This window comes from Hyaena hyaena, unplaced genomic scaffold (genome assembly GCF_003009895.1).
Source record: "Hyaena hyaena isolate Hyena2069 unplaced genomic scaffold, ASM300989v1 scaffold_678, whole genome shotgun sequence".
Classification (NCBI taxonomy): domain Eukaryota; kingdom Metazoa; phylum Chordata; class Mammalia; order Carnivora; family Hyaenidae; genus Hyaena; species Hyaena hyaena.
In genome coordinates, this window is record NW_024081305.1 from 835,344 (window position 1) to 841,375 (window position 6,032).

Consider the following 6,032-nt stretch of genomic DNA (forward strand, 5'->3'; position numbering starts at 1 on the left):
ATTTTCTTCAACTAACAAGTATGAACAGAGAGCAGACAAAAGTTAAAAGAGGAAAGAGAGGGGGTGGAGGAACAGAAGTAGTTATATACATAGCAGTAGTTATTTTGAGGGTGAGGGAGAGGGAAGAATCTCTCACATTTGTCCATATTTTCTTGTTACATTGAAAAAAAAATTTATAGAGAGCTTTTTAAACTCTGATATCACATAATGTAAACAGAACTAACAATGTAAGCTGATATTAAAAAGACAAATGGAAAAAATAGTGGCCCCAAACATGAAACCATGCTAAAATAATTGTAAGTACAAGAATAGATCAAATATCTCAATAAATGTGCACCTGGGTTTTTGACTATCAAATACTTTTCCCACTTATTTATATAATAATTTCAGAGTCATTGCTGATTTTGATCTGGTAACATTTTCACCACCAAGCCTTTCTACTAAGAATAAATCAATTTCTACATTAATATATAATATTTTCCAAAGGTCTGCTATACACAATACAGTAGGAAAATGAAGAGTCACTTAAGGAAACTGATGTCAAAGAAATTAACTGTATAATGGATGTGGTAACCAACAAATAACAATAAACTGTATGTGACCATCACTTCCATGGATGAAGGAATAGCTTATGTTATACCAATGTTTCCATCAAGAAAAATTTTTAAATATAGAAAAAAAGTTTAAAAACATCTATTTAAAGCTACTTAAGAACTGCTGAAGTAGAAGAACTAGAAGGACCAAGAATACAGAAAGCAGGGAAACATGGAGGGGTGGACTGATAAATGCAGCCACTTTTCCCAGGAGGCATTTGTTGAATCTGGGCATAAGGCAAGAGGACGAGAATCAGGTTTTGACTAGGCTGGTGCTAGAAAACAGAGAAACCAGCAGAGCTGTGGTGGTCTTATAAAGCTACAAACAAAATTCAAAATGAAAGGAATAAGACTTAGGTGAGAAGGGCAAGTGCCAAGGATAGAGTCTGACACAGGGCCAATAGTCCCTTCAAGAAATTTGAATATTCTGAAGCTGCATAAGGAAGGATGCTAAGAAGCTAAGCAGAAAGCCTCTGAAGAGCACAGTGGAAATTTTGGCAGTTTTACATGCTGGATTCGAGCTCAAGTCCTGCCAGGGGAACTGAACATACCAGACTCTCAGCCTCTGAATGGCTACACTCAAGCTGCAGGAGCAAATCAGAGGGAGGCAGAAACCTACCAAAACTGTAACCCAGCCTCAATTCAGCTCAGTCCCTGATGGAATTAAGGTGATCTCCCATTTATCTGCTAATCAGAAGAAAGGGTAAACCTTCTCTGGGGTTATATACATCATCTGGAACCTCACCAAAATTTTGTAATGTCTAACACTCAATAAAGAACTGCTAGGCATTTCTAAAAACAGGACCATATCGGGCACTTGGGTGGCTCAGTAAGTTGAACATCCGATTTCAGCTCAGGTCATGATCTCACTGTTCCTGGGTTCAGGCCCTGCATCAGGCTCTGTGCTGACAGCGTGGAGCCTGGAGCCTGCTTCAGATTCTGTGTCTCCCTCTCTCTGCCCCTCCTGCCCATGCTCGCTCGCTCTCTCGCTCTCTCTCTCTCACTCAAAAATAAACATTAAAAAAACAAACAAACAAAAAAACACAAAAAAACTAGGACCATATGATTAAAACCAAGAAAAAAAATTACCATGATTTGGTGACCCAGCTATTGTTCTTAATATACAAGACCATATATAGTTACATCAAATACATTCAGGAAAATAAAAATGAAGAATTTTATCAGAAACTAAAATCTATTACAAAAGGAATGAAATGGAAATTCTGTAACTGAAATATATAATCTGAAGAACTCATTAGATTTATCAGAAGACAGAATTGGCAAAATGGAAAACAAGGCAATAGGAAATATTCAAACAGAAGCACACAGACCAAAAAAATACCAAAAAATACATAAAAGAACATAAGACACATGTATAACATGGAAATGTCTTAGATATGCATAACTGGAACCTCAAAAGGAGGAGAAAGAAAATAGGCAGAGGCAATATATAAAAAGATGATGACTGAGAATTTTCTAAAACTAATTGAAGACCACAATCTACAGATTCAAAACCTTCTGCAAACCACAAGAAGGAGAAAAACGAGAAAATCACACCTAGACAAATGTTACTTAAATCGTTGAAAACTAAAAAAAAAAAATATCTAAAAACCAGTCAGGGGGGAAAAAAAGACAACTTACTTTTAACAGTTAACATTCAAAGCTGACTTTGGAAAACCATAAATCAACGGAACAACTTAAAGAGCTAAGAAAATAAAATGCAAACTCATTATTCTAGTCAGCAAAAATATCCTTCATAAATGAAGGCAAAGTGAAGACATTTTCAGACAGACAAAAATGGGAGAAAATTAGTCACCAGTAAATGTGCATTACAAGGAATACTCAACAGTTCTTTAGACAAAAGGCAAATGATCAAAGATGAAAACTCAGAAGTACTTAAAAGCAACAAAAGGGTGAATATGTGGGAAAATATAATTGAATACTCCCTGTACCAATGAAAAAAATAATAATGCCTTAAAATACATACAAACCACAGGCATATTATATAATAATCAAATGGAAAAGATGGGAGGCCAGAGGAACACTAATGGGAACACTTTTTATTAGAATATTGTAAATCATGGGTACATATCATAATTTCTAGGATAAGCAATAAAAAGATGCACAACAAGGTAAAAGAGATGCAAACAGAATAACACAAAAGGCGGCAAGACTGGAGGAAGAAATACAAAACAGTGTGGATACACTGAATCAAATAGTAAGACAGTAAATATTAACCCAACTATACCAGTAATTACATTAAATATACATGGACTAAAAACTGTAGGTAAAAGACTAAGAGTTTTGGACTACGTAAAAACAAAAACAAGAAAAAAAAAACTATGCCATTTACAAAAGATATTTTTCAATATAAGAAAACGGGTCAAAAAAAAAAGAAAGGTAATGGTAATGGAAGAACTAGCCAAAAGAAAGAGTAGATTTTATGACAAGTGTTCCCAGAGATAAGGAGCACTTCATAAGGCAAAGAATCAATTCACTGGTGGTGAAAAGCAAATCTAAACATGTATGCACCACTTAACATAGCTTCAAAGTATTTTAATCAGACACAGACAAAACTAAAAGGGAAAATGTATAAACTCACACTCAGAGCAAGAGACTGATACACTTCTCTCAGTAAATGACAGAAGAGTGAGGCAAAAATTCTGTAAGAATACAGAAAACCTAACAAGCCAACTACAAATTTGATCTAAATAACTTATTTATAATCATGATGCCCAACAATGACTGGATCCTATTTAACAGACACATGGAATCTATCAAAATTGACCATATTCTAGATCCTAAAAAGCATGCCACAACAAACTTCAGAGAACTAAAATAATTTATAGCAGGCTCTATGACTAAAATGTAATTAAGGTAGAAAAAAGTTACAGTAAGAGCCCAAACTGTTTGAAATAGTAGGTAACAAGCTTCTAAATAACCCATAATCAACAAAATGAATCATAATGGAAATTTAAATTGCATAATTATATAGGTTATATAGAGAAGTAAATAAAAATAATAAAATATCAGCAAAATTGTATTCAGAAGAAATTTACAAGCTGATATACACATATAAGAAACTAAGAAAACCTGAAACAAGCAATAATCTAAGTTCCATCTCAAAAGCTAGAAAAAGAGTGGCCAAACTTTGAAAATATAGAAGACAGACAATAATTAAGAAAAGAAAAGGGAAAAAAACCCCAAACCTCGAATTACCAATATCAGGAATGAAGGAGAGAACATTACTAGAAAAATAATGTAGATATCATAAATAATAAATTTGACATGTTAGATGAAATGAACAAATGCCTTGGGAAAAAGTTAGGATTTACCAAAACTCAAAGAAAATCTAGTCTTCTTTCTACAAAGAAATTTAATCCATTATTAGAAATGGTCCCCCCAAATAGTGGGGGAGAGGCAAAACTTGAATGCTGAGAACTGAGGACTGATGGGTGTGGGGAAGAGGGGGAAGACAGGCATGGAGGAGGGCACTTGTGGGGATGAGCACTGAGTGTTAAATGGAAACCAACTTGATAATAAACTATTTGTAAAAAATAAAAAATAAAACATTAAAGAAAAAAAAGTTAAAGAAAAAAAAAGAAATGGTCCCCCCAAAGAAAATTCTAAGCTGACTTCACTACAAAAATTCATTAAACATCAAAGCTTCTTGAAGTTGTAGTAACCACACACAAGCTCTTCCTAAAACAGGAAAAAAAGGAACCTTTCCCAATTTGTCTTATGAAATCAGCATAATTTTTATAACAAAACCCAACAGGGACTATCTAAGAAGGAAAATTATTTTACATGAAAATTATTTTTCATGTAAAAGTCCTATCCCAGTATCAGTAAATTAACCCATAATATATTAAAAAAAGAATAATATACCACATCAAATGCACTTTTTTCCCAAGGATACAATACTGATTAACATCTAAAAAACTAGTTAATATAATTAGTGGGATTAATTCAAAAAGGTGGGAAACTACATGATCCATTAGGTAGATACAGTAAAAGTATTAGATGAAATTCAACATCCATTTATTATGAACTCTTAGGAGACTAAGGAGAAATTTTCTCCAATCTGATGGCAAGTATATACAACACAAACCACAGAAAACCTCACACTTGTTGGTAAATTATTGAAGGCTTCCTGAGATCAAAGAAGAGACAAAAATAACTGTTATCACTATCTTATTTAACACTGTATTAAAAGTCCTCACCAGGGCAGTAAAAATATAGGAATAAAAGGTAAAAAAACTAGAAGGCAAGAAATAAAAAATTAAAGGTATATGGATTAGAAAGAAACTCTCATTATTCATAGAGGATTTGTGTTCCAGTTACCAAACTTACCTCTGTTCCACATTCACTCTTCAATAATCAATGCTCTATAATGGGATTTACATCACATTTCTCCTTTACATTAAGCATGTATTTAAGCTTTCTCAAAAGAGTGTTGAAGGAACACTACAGGACAAAGGGGGCTTCCTTGTTGGTTGTGGCTGCTGCACAGTTAGGCAGCAGTACAAATGTAAAGAAATCTATGGTGCTGTGTCCCAGCCATGTGCCTAGAAAGGTCCCTTAGTAGCCACACAATCAAGACATGGCCTGGTGACTCCCTTCCTGCAGCCCTTCCAATATGGACACTGCATGCTTGAGACCTCCAACCTGCAGCAATGCCCTGACTCCCACTATCTGCTTAACCACCAGCTAACACTTGCCTATGCCCTGAACTGCTTTTTGCTTGCCCAGCAACTGTGGACCAGCTCTGGTCAAGGCAATCCAGTGAATCTCTGCCATCCATTAAGCTGCAAGTGCATCATCTATAATTAAGGTCTAAACCTTGGAGTTTGGGAGTCCCTTCCAAGACTGTTCCTCTGCCCTAGAGAACCCAACTGAACTCTCTCTGTATTTTATAATGGCTTATTAGTTTTATTATACTTCCTTTATTTAAATCATTGAGTGTGTCTTTTTTTTTAAACTTATTTTTAATGTTTATTTTTGAGAGAGAGAATGAAGAATGGGGGAGGGGCAGAGAGAGAGAGGGAGACACAGAATCTGAAGCAAGCTCCAAGCTCTGAACTGTCAGCACAGAGCCTGAATTAGGGCTCAAACTCACAAACTGCAAGATCATGACCTGAGCCGAAGTGGGATGCTTAACTGACTGAGCCACCCAGGCACCCAAGTGTGTCTGTCTTCTAATAGAACCAGACTAATAAAACCTGTCACAAAGAAAATTTACAAACCATTAGAATAAATGATACACTGAATACAAAGTCAATAAAGAAAAGCTGGCTCTGTGCCAGCTCAGAGCCTGGAGCCTGTTTTGGAGTCTGTGACTCCCTCTCTCTCTGACCCTCCCCTGCTCACGCTGTCTCTCTCTCTCTCTCCTAGAAATAAATAAAACATTAAAAAAATTAAAAAAAAAAAGAAAAAAGC

At 35.1% G+C, this 6,032-nt stretch overlaps 1 protein-coding gene across 2 annotated transcripts in view; it reads right to left on the bottom strand.

Annotated features, from left to right (window-relative positions):
* The window catches only part of FZD3 (frizzled class receptor 3), a 92,837-nt gene that overhangs the window by 59,376 nt on the left and 27,429 nt on the right, over positions 1 to 6,032 (bottom strand). The gene's annotated exons all lie outside the window — the stretch shown is intronic.